General features: G+C 37.9%; 1 protein-coding gene across 5 annotated transcripts in view; it reads right to left on the bottom strand.

Moving 5' to 3' along the window:
• Positions 1 to 842: 842 nt before the first annotated feature.
• The window catches only part of LOC148024497 (pentatricopeptide repeat-containing protein At3g09040, mitochondrial-like), a 41,690-nt gene continuing 22,531 nt past the window's right edge, over positions 843 to 20,001 (bottom strand). Inside the window, exon 6 of one of the 5 annotated variants that reach the window (XM_087694152.1) lies at positions 843 to 1,846. The gene's annotated coding sequence lies outside the window, so the exon portion shown is untranslated. Of the gene's footprint in view, positions 1,847 to 1,980; positions 1,997 to 4,859; positions 5,224 to 8,453; positions 8,470 to 12,283; positions 12,301 to 20,001 lie in introns of those variants that run through there. The other 4 variants (XM_087694156.1, XM_087694151.1, XM_087694154.1 and 1 more) reach the window with 4 other exon arrangements.

Genomic DNA, 20,001 nt, shown 5'->3' with positions numbered 1-20,001 from the left:
CAAGTGAAATTAGCTTTTTGAGCATTATAATAATTATTAAATAATTTAATTATTAGCTAGTAAAATTAAATTTTGAATATTAAGATAATTATTCAATTAATTTTAAAATTTAATTTAATAAGTTAAATTGTGCTAAAAATTGAGATTATAAAAGTATGCCACTTGACAAAACTTATCCATCCACATGGAAAAAATATTTTTAAGGATTGGTGAAACTCTATTCTAACCATTGTGAGATAGGAGGCTATTAAATAGCAAGAAGAGACTACTAATGTGATTTGGAACCACCAAGGATTAGTCCTACAACATGTGACAACAGTTTGAAGTCCTCTAAAACCAAGTGACAACTGCCCAAGGTCCTTTCAATACAAATAATAGCATATAAGATATGAAGTAGTCTTTCTGGTAGTCTTAAGCTGTATAGCTGATTAGCCTCCATGGATATTTGAGCAAGGAAGCAACAACTTTTTAACATTTCTTGTGAAACTTTGAAATTCCTCTCTACAGTATTCTCTCTCATTTCCCAAATATCTCTCAAGTTATCTCAACATTTTTCAACAATTTAAGCCATCAAAGTAAGAGATTTCAATCAATCACTAGAACATATGGAAATTATTTCATGGTAACATGGCCAAGAACCTTGAGGATGCAATATATATTAAAAGAAAAAGTTGTAATAAGTTATGCATAACAAGTACTATGTAGTATTCAATGTCAAATTTGAGCATAGACCAAGTTATTAGCAACTAATATTAGTGATGACATTAGAGACTGAGTATTAATTAATTAATTAATGTCAATCTAAAGATCAATAATTAACCAAGAATATTTGAAAGAAAAATTGATCTAGCTAAATTAATTATTAGTTGAAAAAAATAAATATTAAATATTAAAATAATTATTAAATTAATATTTTAAAACTTAATTTAATAAATTAGATATTTAAAAATGAGATTAAAAAGCTATAACTTGGTAAAACTTGCCCACGTAAGTGAAAATAATGTTTTCAAGGACTAGTGAAAGTCTATTCTAAGCATTTTGTGAGAGGACATTATGAAAGAGTAAGGAGACTGCTGATGTAATTTACAGCTACCACGAGAGATTAATCATATAGTATGTGACAACAGTTTGTAGCCCTCCAAGAGCAAGTGACAACAGCCCAAGGTCCTTTTGGTACAGATGACAGTATATAAAATGGGATAATAATATTTTTAATCGTCCTAAGTTATAGATGACAACTTCCATGGCTGTTTGAGCAAGGCAGTAATAGTTTTTTAGTGTTTCTTACAATGAAACTCTGAAATTTCTCTATAACATTCTCTCTCATCCCCCAACTATCTCTCAAATTATCTCAATATTATCTAACAATTTGAGCTAACCAAGAAAGAGATTTTAATCAATCTCAATTGTAAAGCCTAATTTATAATAAAACTTAGGGTTTTGACAACTGCCTCGAGATATGTGCTCAAAATTAAGGACCTGGATCTCGAAATCCAACAGCTGAAATTGAGAAATTTCAAGAAGATTCAAAAGACTAGTCAATTAATATCAAATTTGGGACTGAATCGCCTTTTAAGGAGAAAAATAAAGACCAAGAAACATTCTACATAAAACATATTGCCACAAGCTAAACAACTCTATTTTGGAGACAGAAACTGCCATTTTAATTCAGGCTCCCAAAACCTCTTCTCTCTGTTTCAACTAAAAGATTCAAAGTTCATTTTCTTCTTTTTGCTCAAAGGTACAATGCCTACTTCAAAATAACCTTGGCTTTACCTAGACCCATACTTCCATTAAGCTGAGCCCCTTAATCCTTCTAGTTTTAGGCTATCGCTAGCTCGAACACCTGGCAAATCAATACAAGGAGTAGGCAAATACCTCGATACAAAGCTTCAATGGAATCTCTCTCAATACTTCAAATCTCTAGATTTTCTCCACTACAAGCTCTACCATGGACACACCAATTCCTCAACACCAATACCTCAAAGCATTTGCTCTAGTATCATCATAAAAAACAAGAGAGAGGAAGAGATATCATTCAAGAGAGGAATGTACATCCTATCTTTTTTCCATTATCTTCTACTCCCAAAAGTTAAAGTTAAACTATACATAAGATACATGACAAAGATTGCAAGATAGAGCCATCAATCACACGAATTCCCATGGGATATATGATCTCTCAAAATCAAAGGTGATACTAAATTGTAGATAGAATTAGAAAACATGTAGACCTCTCAAAATGTGACCATGTAAATATTGTTACTAGACTTATAGTTATTAAGTACATCAATATCCCAACCTCTATTTGTTCTCTCTTTTGTGGAAAAGATTCTTACTTGTTCAATATTTAGCACTTCCCCATGATCCTGAGCACCATTATTATCAAGCTTTATAAAAGACATCAAGGATTGGAAAAACATTTGGACACTTCCATACTATAGTCTGGGAAGATTTTCACACTAGTCAAACACGGTAACAATTAAAGCACAAAGAAGTCAATTGATCAATGAAGAATTAATGCTTGGGACTCCTACCTCTGTATAATCAGAGGGAAGAACAATAAGCCTCTTCTTCCCTTTTCATGAACAACAATAATCTAGTTTCTCTTTACCAAAAGCATAGACAAGAGGTGGAACCTTAGCTAGAATTCTGCCCAATGGGACTTAAAGTTTCTTAATATTTGGGCTAAAGCACATGTCAACCCAAATCTCTAACATTTTGTTGGCTTATTCTTGTCAAAAGTGGGTGCAAATGATGGAAGCATAGAAGACTACTATAATAGACATCACAATACAAAAGAGAGTGCGAAAAATGAGAGAAACAAAAGAGCACAAGAAGACTGCAAAGAGAGAACTCAAAAGAATGCTTAGGAAATGGAATCCATAAACCAAGACATGAGATAATCAATACAACATTGAGGCAAAGGTTGTGTGGACACTTCCCTCTCTCCAGTATACCTGCAAGTGATGAATTGATTGGAGAATAGGCCAACCATCGAGAAAAATCAACTAGCTGATGGACCAATAAAATAACCTTATTGACCATAAAATAATGAGCAAAACCTCATAAATCATTCGCCAAAAAAAGAGATGCACAATAATGTGCCCAACACACAGTACAAGCATAAACTCACTCAAGAGTTGACTAATCTACTAATACCCTCTCTCATATCATGGGTGATCTAGTACAATACAATGAAAATGACTCATCATAGTACAATAACGATACTCAAATAAAACCATGCATACCCAAGTAGTGAATGCACACACCACCATCAAGTCGTCTCACAGAGAACCTAATGTCAATGTCGATCAAGCCAACTCTTGAGAATAGAGAAGAATCATAGCATCTCTATATCTATCAAACAATGCCTCACGAGAACATATGTGACATCATGCCAACAATGCCTCGAAGCACATGTGACCATGGATTCACTACCTTCAACAAGACTACATAAGTGTTCCCTTATGTGAGCTTAGATTAGGAGCTAATCAAACTCTCCATCAAGAAACAATCTATCATGAACCTAGATGACAATCCCAACTCTGAGATTTCTAAACTTGTCAAACTTCAATCAATGCATTAGAGAATACCCTCTCTAAATCCTACGAGATTATATACCTCTATAAATAAGGCTCACCTACCAAGCCATCCATCCCACCACCCTCTCACACCCCTCTCTAGCACTAAAGAGTCGTGAGAGAGAACTACATCATCAACACTAGAAAGCAACGAAGAAAGGGATCGCCAAGCCCTTCCACTTCTCTAAAGAAGATGGTCTTTCCATGCCTTGGCCTTCGCCTTGGCTAGATGATCTGAGTCAAAGTCAATAGATGAGAATGACATATCAGTACGGACCGTATGACATTTCTTCTTATTCTCCTCCTTTTCCAAAGCTTGTAATTCCTTGCAATTCTTATATAAGAGTCTCTTCTTACCACAATGATAATACATTGTGTCACAAGGATGTGAAATTTTATTACTTTACTTAGTATTTGATTAAAAGTTAATCGAATGTGCTAATGTGACTTACACATGTGAGGTGCAAGTCAATTATTTCACAATGTGGAACCTAGGACCCTAAGATATGAATTGGTACCAAAGGCAAAAGTTATAATAAGTTACAAGTACTAGGTGATAGTTAGTGTCAGATTTTGGGCCTAGACCAATTTATTGGCCGCTAATGTTAGTGATGACATTAGATACTAATTATTAATTAATTAATTAATACTAATCTAAAGATCAATAACTACTTAGAGCTACTTGAAAGACAAATTGGCTTAGCCAATTTGATTATTAGTTGGTGAAAGAGATTTGTTGAGCAAGGACTAGAATAATTATTAAATTAATTTTAAAATTAATATTTTAAAATTAATTTAATAATCAAGATAATGCTCGAAAATGGAATAAGAAGGCTTCGACTTGGCAAAACTTACCTATGTAAGTGAAAAAAACGTTTTTAGAGACTAGGCAAAGTCTATTTCTACCCATTGTAAGAGAAAATGAGATCGTTGGAGAGCAAGAAGATGTTGATGCAATTTGCAACTACCAAGGATCAGTCCTACAGCATGTGATAGCAGTTTGGAGCCCTCTAAGGGCAGGTGACAGTAGTCCAAGATCCTTGTATATATGATAGCACATAACAAAGAGGGCAGCAAGTTTTTTGGTGGTCCTAAGTTACAGATGACAACTTTCATGAAAATTTGAGCAAGACAAAAGTAGATTTTTAGCATTCCTCACAATAAACCTCTGAATTTTCTCTCCCAATATTCTCTCTCATCTCCCAACCATCTCTCAAGTTATCCTAACATTTTCCAACAATTTGAGTCATCAAAGGAAGAGATTTTAATTAATAAATCCTAGTTTCAAACAAAAATTAGACTTTTGACAACTGCTTGGAAATGTGTGCTTAGAATTGAGAGACTAGAACTTGTATTCTAGCAACCAAAATTAAGAAATATCAAAGAGATTCTCTCAGTTGTACTACTCCTATTTGCAATGTACGATAAAGAAATACCGCAAGGGGAGCTAGTGTTGGGGCAATAAGGTATCCAATGTCCAAGATGAAAGTGGTAAAGTGTGCATTTATAATTTATGTGAATTTTATACTTGTAATTAGTGCTTAATCAAGCTGTTTGCCATCCTATTCGAGAAGAAAGCTTGGTTTCATGGTTTCATCGCAAGAATACCATCAACTCCCTTGAATTGGTAGACTCGAGGTACCTAATTGAAAGTCAGAAGCTTTGCTCTAATAAAGTAACTGTATTCAACCGAGCATTACAACAATAATATATTCAAATAGTGAGCTATGATTAAGCAAGGATGATGCCTCTCAATCTGAAAATTCACAAGTGTTGAAAAAAATGCAATGCTTATATTGGACAGTGCACACAATATGGACAAGTTGATAATGTTGATTTAGACCAAAAAGTGGGTCCTTCTAAGCCTTTAAAAGTCGATGACCAACAAGAAGAAGAGAAATTCGATGACTAATTTGGAAGAGCAACTAAAATGTTTATGGAATTAGCAAATGATTCTCAATTTATGCTATTTTTGTATCCCTTAAATAACGATAACAAAGGCAAAAATAGAAAATCATCTTCAAGAGCTTTGAGATAGCAAGATGATGCATCGAAGAAAAAGCCAATACAATAGCATGATATTTCAAATGTGGATAATGATCATAAGCAAATGGTGCCAATGGAACAATTGATACATATGCAAAGACAACTTGAAAGTGTCAATCCAATGTTTTTTTAATAAGGTATGTATGCAATTATGGGGCAATCACATTACTTTAGTGGTGGTACTAGTTTTCATGCTATGGTGGATCATGGACTACATAAGGGGATGTATGACATAGCCTCTTATCATATGCAACAACAAATGCATGGAGTGCAAGGCCCAATGTATCTAGATATGGTTGGTAATATGCATTACCCCATGTATAGCAATGTTGGCATGATGTTGGGACACAAAGTAGCAAGTTTGATATTGCATATATGCAATCCACTATATTTGGGACTCATGGTATTAATTCTAGTCATGCAAATGCTTCATATAATGTTGGTCATGAAGAAAAATGTAGCTAGTAATACATACAATATATATGAAAATATATCTTGATATTACTGGTAGTATACAAATTTCCATACATAGTTACATTGCAATGGTCCAAAGTTTGCAAACAATATTTCCTAATGCATTTGGTGCTCCTAGCATGTCAAGTACACGAGAGGCTAGTCAGTTGAATACAATGTTATATAATTGTTAAGTGAAATTTTGAGATGCTCTAGTCTTGTCAATAACATTTGATTAAGATATTAATCAAATTTTCAAGGTTGTGTAGCACATGTGATGCATATGAGAATTATTTGGTAACAGGCCAAGGCCCCGAGGATACAATGGATGTCAAAGGTAAAAGTTGTAATATGTTATGTCTGACATGTACTATGCCGTACGCAGTGTCAAATCTGAGTCTAGACTAGTTTATTGGCCACTAATATCAGTGGTGATGTTAAAGACTAGGCATTAATCAATTAATTAATGCAAACTTAAAGATCAATAACTGCTCAAGGATATTTAAAAGACAATTTGGTTTAGCCAATTTAATTATTAACTAATAAAATTAATTTTTAATACTAAATATTTATTAATTTAATTTTTAAAATTAATATTCTAAATTTAATTTAATAAGCTCGATAATCCTAAAAAATGAGATTAAAAGACTACCACCGAGCAAAACTTGCCCATATAAGTGGGAAAAATGTTTTTAAGGACTAATTGAAGTCTATTTCTAGCCATTGTAAGAGAGAAAGAGACCATCCAAAATAGTAGCTTCTCGGGTTGTATGCAAGCTATGTATTGAACTACACGTAGGTCTACACATAGGGTTGCACGCATCCTGAAAATAGTAGTAGCTCATTCTTCTCTTCCTCAAGCAAAGACCTGTCTAACAACAAGGCAGAGCAGCACCGATGACTGACAATGGCTGAACGAAATCCATGCGTAGAACCTTGCTTTAATATCAAATGTTGAAAAATGGCAGCCAACTATGGAGGAGAGAAAAAGAGAGACAATGAGTGTGTATTGAAGCAAAAGAGTAGAGTGTACTTGTTTAAATGAAGGAATTAGAATGAAAGGTACAAGATAGGTCTAAGATAGACCTAGCTATAACTCAACTAGAGTTAATTGACTCTAACTCTTAACTCTAAGAGTGGTGTCACAACTTGTAACTTTAGTTGTGTTCACACTAAGAACTGAAAAAAAATAAAGACTCAAACATTGGGGACTGTCCATAGAATTGGCAAATTCTAACATATCCAATAAACATGTAATTATGTGTGAATGCTAACTATACTAAAGTACATTGCCAATGCCATAAATCTCTAACTACAAACTCAATTTTATCTTGTTTGGTCTTCTCATCCTTCTTGTTGTCATTCTTATTCTTCACCTCCTATTTGAAAGATTGTTCTATCAACACCTCCAACTTGAAAGTGTTCTAACCTCTAAGTTGTCCTTTCTAATCCATGACCATCAAAACCAACTCCTCCCACTTAAGGGTATCTATCCACCTTGAAGCAATCAAGGCATAGTAGAATGCACTAAATCGAGGTGGTAACTGCGAAAGAAGAGTTATCGCATATCCTATGAGATAATCACCTTCTCTACGTTCTAGACCTACATCTATAATTGCCAAAGCTTATTGACAAGCTCATGCATGGAAACGAACTTAGACGAGTTTAACATCCGCATCTATACCTCCACAAATACATGCTTCATCACGACCGTTCGACTGAACAATTGGCCTAATTTCATCCATGTCTCTCGAGCAATAGTTAAATGCTCGATATAAGCTATCACGGCTAGAATGCAAGTGAGAAATAGAAAGGAGCAGATGCGAACATTCAATTTGTCCCAATGTGTCTATACCTTGACCAGCTCAGCTTTCTCATAAGCAAAAAGCTTGGAGACATCACAAGCTATAGGATGGTTGATGACCTCGATCACAAGCTTCACCAAATAATAGAACTCCAAGATGGCAAGCATCATTACCCTGTAAATGTGGTAATTCTCCCCATCGAACTTCTGATCTAAAGCAAAAGTCCGTAACACGAGGATCTAACAATCCATGAAAGCCTGAAACCCCAAGTTGAATCTTAGATGTCATTGTCACCTGAATAACCTATACAAAAACAAGAGCAACCCCCTCTAACTCCGAAAATGCAGCTTACTAGGCCTTCCTTTGCTCGTCCCGAACCTATTTCAACAGCCAAAGGCGATGAAAACTCAAAATCTACTCCAAAAGGCTTAAAATATAGCATTTTCTTCTTCATGAAGAGCAAAAACCTACGAAAAGACAACAATTTTGCTCATTTTCCACGCTTCACCTATTCGCTCAACCTTGTGTTGATACGTAGTCCTCCTGCTCACCCTCGAATGCTCAAAATGTGAGCTTTTGTCGCACTGAAACAAAAACCTCCCTTTCAAATCTACCCACAATCAATCAACCTTTCAATGCTACTCTAATACCATGTCTGAGTGCAACAAATGCAAAAGCATATGACCAAACTAAAAGAAAAGGAACACAGAGAGAAGAGGGAGAGAGAAAAGAGACAATCGAATGCAAAAATCCACAATCAATAAATACTAAAATAAAGAAGGCAGATATGTATACAGGCTATCGAATGTATCTCTACAAGATGATCTCTCTCCCCACCTAAAAAACCAAGTTATGGAACCAAAGGCTGGCCAGTATAAAATCATCATCAAAATGACCAAGTCAGCCAAAACTAGCTAACTGTCGCAAATAAGAAATCACAGTAATAAATACTAATTAACAAATGGCGTGCACTAATGCATATGCCACATGGCATCTACACAACGTGCATGGCCAGCCTAATTGCCCCACAATGCTAGAAAAAACACTACACAACTACATTAAAATATCCATTCCATATCCGAGAAATGTGTAACTCTGCCCAAGAGAGCTGACTGTACAATAATACACTAGCAATGCATGTCCAAGGGATGAATAAATATCTAACAAAGGTGTCCTACATGAGACAATTGCTAGTAGAACCTCTTTTCAAATGCATTGGAGAGAAGCAGAATATGCACAACCATCGTTTGTATCCCATGTAAGCATAGTTTATCATCAATAGAACAACAAGGAGGTGCCATATGGAGAGGATAGGATGAGAAGATAAAAGAAAGAAGAGAAATAGAGAGAGATTACAGCCAGAACACAACACAAACTACACCTCACAAGTTCACACGCAATGTAGAGATTAGTTGATTGCAAAACGGCTATGCAAATAGGGAAAACCACGTTAGACTAGTGAAAAACAGCTAGCAAAGCTTGAAAATATTGTTACATGGCCTACAAGAGCGATAAATAGAGAACATGCAAATGCAAGTCACAAAAACCCAAATTGAGTCAGCATTAAATGCAGGTGAATTGTAAGTAAATGATGCAAAAAATCAAAATACAAGCAACTGATAGCTGAAAATAAGCCATTTTGGACCAAAAGCAGATTGCTTGGCCATTAAAGGTCAAGGACGATCAAGAACAACAATCGGCATGCCTACAAAGCAAAAAACAACACTCCAAGCCCTAACACAAACATCTAATACCATGTCAAAAGTGGGTGCATCAATGGAACTGTAGAAGATTGTTGTAATAGACTCAACAACACAAGAGAGACTCCAAAAAAAGAGAGAGACAAAAGAACACAAGAATGATGCAAAGAGAGAACTCAGAAGTAAGCTTAGGGAATCAAATCCATATACCAAGAAATGAGACATTCGCATACAACAATGAGTCACCAGCTGCGTTGGCACTAGCACCAACTCCCTCTCTCCAATGGAACCTACAAGTGATAAATGACTAGAGGAGGAGAGAAACCACCCTATGTGAAGAAATACCCTAATGCAGAAACATAAATGAAAGCATATGACAAAGCATAAACTCAACAAAACACAAATAGGATTGGCATAACTCAGAGACAATTAACAAGGTTGTAATCTAAATGAATGACTGAATACTAAATATACAATGCTCATGCAACAAACCAACCATGCAAGAACAAAAATTATATCCCAAACTCTCATCTCTCATGGATCGAGGCAAAGGTGATGAGCAAGAGAGTGTGTCATACTCTTGATGAATCCCAAAAAGCAGCAAGGCAACCTCCAGATGTCAAACAGCTCTGCAAATGTCACAATGTGTGGTGCCAAATCAATGTCAAATAAGCAAAGGAGAGAGAAAACAGCAATGCAATTTTTGATGATGATGTGGACTGTCAGGCAACAGTAAAAACTGGTCAAATGCAGCAGCAATGATGACATGGACTGAAGGCGGCAACTAGACTAGTAAAATGCAACCTGTGGAATATCGCCAAGGAGTATAGACAGCAAACACAGCCTGCAAACTATCTGCTAAGGTGAATGCAATAAGTCTTGTGAAGAGCTGATTGCGCAACAGCAAAACAGGGCAGAAAACCTATGCAAGAGGCTAGAAACATGTCATTGATGGATGTGGACAGCAACAGGCAGCTTGGTGGAGATATCCTCTGCAAATGGGGAGTGGGTAGCAAAGCTAAAGGGCCTAAAACCTATAAAAACGAGATTGGGCTGAATGAAGGGCAGCCTACCTATTTATAAAAAGTTTCAAGGACCCGTACTTCACACCGTTTTAAAAACTCTCAAACCACACATCATTTTAGGGTTTTCATTAATTATGCATTTTGGGGGTTGTTTAAGTGGTTAATTCAACATGTAATGCTTATATTAGCTCAATATCTCCTCTCAAACCCAAAATTTGAACCAGAAAGGAACGCCAACCCAAGCTTTGAGGTTTTTTTTTCAATTTTTATGCATTTTTACCCCAAGGCATCCCACCCCAAAGTAGTCGGGACATGGGACAAAGGGTGCACAATGGCTGCCTAATAGCCTACCAAGACTATAGACGCGATGGTTATTTTACCCCAAGGTGTCCCACCCCAAAGTAGCCAGGACATTGGACAAAGGGTACACTGTGGCTGCCCAATGGCCTACCAAGACTACAAAGGTGATGGTTATCTTACCAAGAGAGTCCAAGTAGTCACCCTAAAGAGGCTAAGGCATCCGACAAAGTGTGCGTGTCGACTACTTAGTGGCTTGCCAAGTCCTACAAAGGCAAATGGAACAAGGGTGAACTTTTTTAAAAATTTTAATAATGATTATTTCAAAAAGTAAAGATGGTGATCAATTAAAACAGACAGAATACTAGTAGCCAAACCCAAAGGCTTTCACGAAATAAGTAAGCTACCCCTATCACTGCTGGATGTCGATGACAAATTAAGAGGCTAGTGATGTGTAAAGCAAATATGGCGAGTATCTAGAGAGAAAAAAAAAGTGCAGAAAGAAAGCTAGCGAAGCTAAGTAAACAAGGGAAACTGGCATATGCAACACCGCAAATATAGTGAATCCAGAGTCAACCACTCAAAAGGACCGAAAAGGGATAAATACACAGATGCATGTTTACAAAATAAAATGCCAATGCACTGCAGTTATGCAAGAGGCAATGCAAGTGTGATCATGCTCATGCAAAATGCTATGCAACAATGCCACTTAGACAGTGCCCTCACTGAGAATTATTCACTTGCTTAAATGCCCTTTTACAATCGTGTCATCTTGATGAGGCGGATGAAGATACAAAGTACAATATACAAAATGGCTGAAAAAAAATTGTAAACGACACCTTATCACTACCAAGAGAAGAAAGACGACCCCTCTCAAATAAGAAGGGAACGCGAGAGAAAAAACACCCTCTCCCCATCAATGTGCAAAAATAGGGGAGAGTGTACCCAAGCTGATCATAGGTAGAATATACTACAACACTAACCAACCAACCACCTTCGTCAATATGTCTACAAAATTATCAGAGAAAAGCACAAACTCTACACGTATGGTGCCTAGCTCAACCTATACTCTGATGAAGTGGAAGTAGGACCCCACATGCTGCATCCGTGGTGTAATGAACGGATTGTCTGCAAGGACAATGGCACTCTAGTTGTTGTTGTAGACAATGGTGGGAGAGTCGCATGGAAACTAAAGTGCTACCAATAAGCTCTTCAAGTAGATAGCCTCCATGGTACCATTAAAAAGAGCCCAATAATTAGCCTCGGCCTTGGAAGCCGCCGCCATCTCCTATATATGACTAGCCCAAGAGATAGGTGTACCCAAGATAAAGAGGTAGCCACCATGGAGATACTATGTGTCAAGATCTCCTACCCCATCAAAGTCAGTGTACCCCTATAAACATAAACCAAATCTATAAGTTATGGCCATAAGGATAGGTACACCGCAAATATCTCAAAACATGAAGACATACAATCCAATGTGACATCTTAGGTGTAGTGAAACACTGACTAAGCAAAGTAACTGAGTAAACTAAATCTAGCCTAGTGTAAATCAACATCTTGTTTGACTAAGGATCAAACAAACGATAGGCTTTCACTTCGAAGGAGTATCCTACAAAAATCAGGAGATCAACTCGAGAAGTGAACTTATCTATCTTATCATCAAGGGTATGCATATAAGCACGACTCCCAAAGACTCTAAAGTGGAAAACTATAGGCCGAGAGCCAAAGAATGTCTCATATGGAGTCCTCTAAGAAACAAGCCATGAAGGCCATCAACCATTAGTCAATGCGACAACTCATAAAGAGCATCGTATCCCAGATGTACTAACCAAAAATGCCAAAGATGCTTAGTACTCCTTGGCTCCTTGTGCAATGACTAAAGCCTGAAAGCGGTGTAACACAAAGTCCTCAATTGTTGGCTCAGAAAAAAATTGTGTTATGTGATACAAGCCACTAGGCTATGCCTCACTACAAGCAATCACTAAACCAATCTAAGAATCAAGGACCCCGACTATGATCGCTATGAAAGACTGCTCGATCTGTGACTGCCGACAAAGCTGCTGAACGGATAATAAGTTCACCCCTAGCTGAGGAAAACAATATGCATCATCCAACGTAGCGCAATTCGAGTCTTGATCAGTGGCAAAACTACACAACAATGAGCCTTTATTCCCAACAACCTCCCACCTAAAGGCAATGTGCCTTAAGAGGAGAAAAGAATCAGCTAAGTCTAGGTATGTACAAAGCTCAAATACATATATCAATCCAACTCCCATCATCTGTCAGCAATGAGCAAACCACTCTGTTGGAAGACTCTTCGTGAGAAAGCTGTAGGATTATCATTTGTATACACTTTGACTAGCTCAATGCTCTTGCTATCAAGTACATCTCTAATGAAGTGGTATTTCACCTGTATATGCTTCATCTTTGCATAAAAGACAGGATTCCATGCTAGCATGATAGCACTCTGACTATCACAATGCAAAACAAGTAACTCTATGATGCCAAGCTCTCCCAAGAGACGTGAAAGCCATAAAGACTCCATGAATGCCTCAATGGCAGCCACATACTTTGCCTTTGTAGTAGACAATGCAACACACTTTTATAGCTTGGAGATCCAAGAGACTGCTCCTCCCGTGAAAGTAAACACATACCTGGAAGTGGACTTCCTGCAATCCGCATGACCAGCATAGTCTGCGTTTGTAAAGCCAGCAACAGATGCCTTCTATTTCTCAAAGCAGATGCACAAATCCTTTGTGCCTTTGAGATATCTCATAATACCTTTCATTGCATCCCAATGCTTCTTATCAGGGGTTGCCATATATCTGCTAACCACTCCCACTACAAAGGCAATGTTAGGACGTGTAGCAACCATAGCATACATCAAACTACCAACAGCTGAAGCATTTGGTATCTTGGCCTCAGCCTTCTCATCATCAAATGTAGGATTGTCCTTTGCACTGAGTCTCACATATGGAGACAATGGAACCCCAATCGTTTCTCCCCTCCCCTCCATATTGAAATGCTGCAAAACCTTGGAGATATACTCCTGCAGAGATAGATAGAGTAAGCCTTTTGATCTATCTCTGAGTATCCGCATGCCAAGAATGTGATTTGCATCACCAAGATCTTTCATGTCAAAGTTGCCATGAAGACTTTGCTTCAGTGAATCCAAGGCATGAGTATCCCTGTCAGCAATCAACATGTCATCGACATACAAAACCAAGATAATCAGACTGTCATCTGCTACCTTCTTAGCGTACAAGCAATGATCCACTTGACTTCTATGAAAGCCTTGAGACTACATGAATGTATCAAACTTATGATACCATTCTCTTGGTGCTTGTTTCAGCCCATACAAGCTCCTTTTGAGTTTATATACCATCTTTTCTTTCCCTTTTTCCACAAACCCTTCAAGCTGCTGCATATATATGTCTTCATGCAAATCACCATGTAAAAATGCAGTCTTTACATCCATCTGTATCAGTTCCATATCTTCAACTGCAACCAAGACCAAAATGGTTCTCAATGTAGTCATCTTGACTACAGAAGAGAAAATCTCATCAAAGTCAATTCCTTGCTCCTACTTATACCCCTTTGCAACCAATCTTGCTTTGTACTTTGGTGAGAAACTAGAAGTGACCTTCATCTTGTAAACCCATTTGCATGGAAGTGTTTTCTGCCCTTTAGGCAACTGCACTAAATCCCAAGTGTCATTTTTCTCAAGAGATTCCATCTTTGACAACGCGGCTTTATACAATTTCTTATTGTCATGTATGTCCATTGTTTTCTTTAAGCAAGTCGATTCACCACAGTCGGTCAACATGACATAATCAACCATATTGTTTGCACCACAAACAAATCTATCAAGTTGTCTAGTAGCCCTAGATGATCTCCTAACTCAATGATCATTGTTTGCTAGCTGTTGGGCATTTTCAACTTGTTGTCCTAGCATTTCATCCTACAAATTACCATTAACAGCTTGTTGTCTTGGCTGTTCCTGCACATGTAGTGACTCATTATCATGGGCAATAGCTAGCTGATCATTTCCAACATTATTTTCTGCATTTACATGTTCATTTACAGCATGTATTTGTTGATGTACAACGGACACATTTTGCTGTCCAAAAGGTATTTCTTCCCGAAATACAATCCTACAACCTCCTCAGTCTTTTCGAGTTGTTTATGTATGCGATCTTCCCGAAAGATAATGTCATTGCTGCATACTACTTTCTTTTTCCCGAAATCCCACAGTCTATACCCCATTTCACCCTCGTCACCATATCCTAGGAAAATGCATTTACAGGACTTTGACTCAAGTTTGCTACGTTTTTCTTTACGAATGTGCACAAAAGCCTCGCAACCAAACACTTTCAGATAAGCATATGAAGGTGGCTTGCCTAACCATACTTCTTGGGGAACTCCCCCCCTCCACCCCAAAGACCTATTTGGTGACTGATTAATTAAGTGAACGGCTGTCATAACAACCTCTACCCAAAAAGCATGGGATAATGCAGCATGAGACAACATTGTACGGACCTTATCCTGTATGGTCCAATTCATACGCTCTGCAACTCCATTTTGGGGCGGATTATGAGGCGCAATGAGCTTCCTCATTATCCCTTTGCCGTCACAAAATGCCTGAAAGGCCTTGGATACATATTCCCCACCATTATCACAGTGAAGACACTTAAGTGTCTTATTTGTCTAATTTTCAACCAATGCCAAGAATTTTTTAAACTTGTCAAGCACGTCATCCTTGCTACGAATAGGATAAACCCATACCTTCCTTGTAGCATCATCAACAAAGGTGACTATATTTCTTTCCCCCTAAAGATAATCCTGGCATCTGACATACATCTGAATGTACTAACTCTAGAGAAGAAGATTTCAAAGAAAGAGACTTTTTGTGAGACATCTGTGCATGTTTACTATAAATACAATGATCACAATGCTCAAAATCAGCATAACGAAGACAAGGCAAATAACCCAACTGAGAAAGGACTTTCATTCATGTTTGACTCATGTGTCCCAATAGGCAATGCCACAAAGAAACGCTTGGCTACTCAACCACGGCAACAACATGATCACTCACACTAGATACATGGAGAGAATATAGAGTATCATTTTTACAACCTCTCGCAATCACTCTAGATCCCTTACAGATCCTCTATTTTGCATCACCAAAGGTCGTATGAAAACCATCATCATCTAGCTGCCCTGTGCTAATCAAGCTCTTCTTCAGCTGAGGTACATGCCATACATGCTAAAGTGTAAAGACAGATCCATGCTGAAACTGTAACTACATACTACCAATACCTGCAATCTCACATGCATAGTTGTCCCCAAGATGGACAACACCATGTCGACCCCCTGTATAGGCAAAGAACCACTCACGATGAGGGGTGACATGAAAGGAAGCACTTGAATTGAGAATCCAAGTATGCATGTCATCATCTGTATCTACAAGTAAAGCATGTGCACCAAAGTGTGAAGAGACAAAGAGTACGTCACTCCCACTATCACTGTCATGAGTGACTACATTGACCTCTTCAATTTTTACACTACTCTTCTTAGGCTGACTGTCCTTCTCTTCCTTGCTATCATCTGTCTTCTTGCCTTTTTCTTTCTCTTTCTTCCATTTGTAGCAGTCACCTTTAAAGTGACCCTTCTTGCCACAATGATGGCATTCAATATCTTTGCCACGTGATTTACTACATCCCTTGCTATCATATTTGCCTTTCTACTGTGATCTACCCCTAGTATACAAAGCATTGGAAGAATTACTGGATGCATTGTTCTGCCAATTAATTTCTTCCATGAGTAGAGCACTCTCTACATCGCATTTGGATTGCTCATAGCAATCTTGAGTGTATCCCAACTCTTCCAACTGGAAAAGTGCAAAGCAGAAACGTAGCCTTAAATTCTTCATCAATCAAAAACTTCAAGGCAACTAGCTGGCTGAAATTAGAGTTAAACTCACTCAGGTGAGTAGACATTGCTATACCCTCTTTCATATGCAAATCCATAAGCTTTTTCAACCAATACACTTTGCTTGCAGTACTTTTCTGTGCATACAGTTCTTTCAATCAAGTCCATATAGCATATGCAGAATCCAAATCTTCAATGTTAAACATCAAGGCATCAGAAAATCGATAGCTCAATGGTTGAACGTGCAAGCTCATTTAACTCATCCCAATCTTTATGTTCCATGTCCGTGGGTTTTGCCCCCTTTGGTTTTAATCGGCTTTGCCTACTTCTTTTGCAACAAAATATTATAGCACTATTTTTGCCAAGCTTCAGAGTTATTTGCTCCTTCAAGCTTCTTTATGTGCATTAAATTACTGCTCTCATTGCTGTCAGCCATGATTCTCAACCCAAATGTGACAAAAAAATAATGCAAGCCCAAAACTGTCACCCAAGTGACTAAGGTACAAACAAGTACCAACCAGCAATAAATGACCACTTAGAAGCATAGATTTTAGATCTGTAATTAAATTTTCAGAAGCACCAAGCCATGTGCTACAACATTCCACAATTGATTACAGCTGTTCCAAGGGCATATGCATCACATTACATGATAAATTCCAAATTTTACCTGCAATTTCTATTGTACATGTACCCACTAGCATAAATTTTGACACAAATGGTCAAAAGCCCCAAAATTTTATGCTCAAAGCATCAACCACACATCTGCATTTTGTCATGTATAGGGCATGCCAATTTTACCAACATAGAGCAATTTCAGCAAAACCCCCAAATTTTACCAAGTGTTGATGTACAAATTGCGTGAAATTCAACCTGCATGTACATAAAATGACCAAATGCTGCGCAAATTTTGCCCAAACTGCAAAAGCCCTAAATTGCATGGAGTCCAATATGCATCAAGGTCGAGAAATTGGGTAAATTTCAGCCCAATTTGTGCATGTACATGAAAAGCCCCAAATGCAAGATGTCACAAAATTCCTGCAATTTCTGAGACCGATTGTCTTGTCCTGCATCACAATCCCCAGATTTGGGAAAAGCCCCAAATTTTCGGGCCAAGATTGCACAGATTTTAATGAAATTGACTCATCCAAGAAAAAAATCTCACTTGCATTTGAGAATCCCTAAAAAATTTCTGAGGCCTATGCATTCAATATCTGCAATTTCTGGTCCAGAGAACACTGCAATGTGTGTCATGCACAAATTTGGAAAAACCCCCAAATTTTAAGAGAAAAATTTGCACAGATTTGGACTCTGCGCTTGCTCACGTGAACACCCGAAAGAAGGGGAAACTAAATCAAACTGAAAAAAAATTATTTCTTTTTTTTTTTTAAACGAGCATTGACTGCCCATGGTCCGTGCGGCTGCGTGACGTCCATCATCCGTGCAACTCGACACCCTGTACACGTCGCGCGTTAAGCGTTTGATGCACGCCTCCAACCCCGTTGCACAGTAGTCCATTGCGACTAGACACCTCCAGTCAATGTAGTAGTCGTGTAGTAGTCGCCCATTACGGCTCTCGCCTACTCCTCAACAGCTATTGCTCCCATCTGATGTTGACCCGTTAGATCTGGTCGCTCACTAGCAGGCACCCACTGGTTTTGCTAGTCTTCCGCTTGACTACTCGCTGGCGCCATTGGTCTTCTACTCGACCTGCTCGCTTCACTTGTCGAGTGGACTTCTATCAGTCCTGCGACTTGATACTCCTTGGAAACACGAACATAGTAACCACCACTCTAATACCAATTTGTAGTGACAGGTCACGCACGAAGATCGAGACTGTAGATGTTTGTTGTGCGCGGAGAGACAAAGTGAGAGAGCAAAGCAAAGAGTATGCACGATTTTAGGTACAATGAGTAGTATGTACCTTTAGGTTTTTAGATAGATATATACGTGTAAATACAAGTGCTAAGGGTGTGTTCACACTTGAGCACATTTAAAGGCACGAGGGTCTTTATTCCCAACAGCTGTCAAACTAACTAGCAAGCCTCCAAACCAATTTGCCCTTGAGTTGCTTGGGGATTGGCCTTCACCTTACTCCTTGAAAGATAAATTCAACCCCAAATCTGATACTGGCTAGCTAGCCTCTTGAATCTCCCTGAAATTCCTCAATTTCAACTACTAAAAATCAAGCCCTATGCCGTCAATTTTGAGCACGCATCTCGAGGTGGTTGTTAAACCCTACTTATTGCTGTAAATTAGGTTTTACAGCAAAGATTGATTGAAATCTCTTTCTCTAGTGGCTCAAATCGCTAGAAAATATTGAGATAACTTCCGAGATGGCTAGGAATGAGAGAGAATGCTATAGAGAGAGAGACTTCAAAGTTTCATTGCGAGAAATACTGAACAAGTGCTACTGCCCTACTCAAACAACCTAACCTATAACCTATAGCTTAGGACCACCAGAAAGACTACTGCCCCTTCCTATCTGTTATCACTTGCACTAGAAGGACCTTGGACTGTTGTCACTTGCTCCTGGAGGGCTCCAAATTGTTGTCACATGCTATAGGACTAATCCTTGGTGACTGTAAATCACATCACTAGCTTCTCCATGCTCTCTAATAACCTTCTTCTCTCTCACAATGGCTAAAATAGACTTCCACCAATCCCTTAAAACGTTTTTTCCACTTGTATGGGCAAGCTTTGCCAAGTGGCAGTCTTCTAATCCCATTTTTCAACATTATTTTGCTTATTAAATTAATTTTTAAAACATTAATTTTCAAAAATAATTTAATACTCTAGTACTCAAACAATTAATCTCACTAGTCAATAATGAAATTAGCTAGACCATCTTCCAAGTATCCCCGAGCAATTATTAGCCCTTAAATTGGAATTACTTAATTAATTAATGCCTAGCCTTTAATGTCACAACTAACATTAGTGGCCAATAAATTGGTCTAGGCCCAAATTTGACAACGGGTACTACCTAATACATGTCAAGCATAACTTATTACAACTCTGGCCTTTGACACCAACTGTATCCTTAAGGCCCTGGCTTATTACCATGAAATAACTGCCATGTGTATCACATGTCCTCAACCTTGCACATCTTAATCAAATGTTATTAGCAAGATTAGAGCATCTCAAAATTTCACATCCTCGTAAC

The sequence above is a fragment of the Lygodium microphyllum genome, chromosome 15 (genome assembly GCF_053477565.2).
Source record: "Lygodium microphyllum isolate KBCC chromosome 15, Lygodium_microphyllum_v1.1.10, whole genome shotgun sequence".
Taxonomy (NCBI): Eukaryota; Viridiplantae; Streptophyta; class Polypodiopsida; order Schizaeales; family Lygodiaceae; genus Lygodium; species Lygodium microphyllum.
Note: the sequence above shows the minus strand (reverse complement) of the source record. Positions and strands in the feature narration are given on the sequence as shown.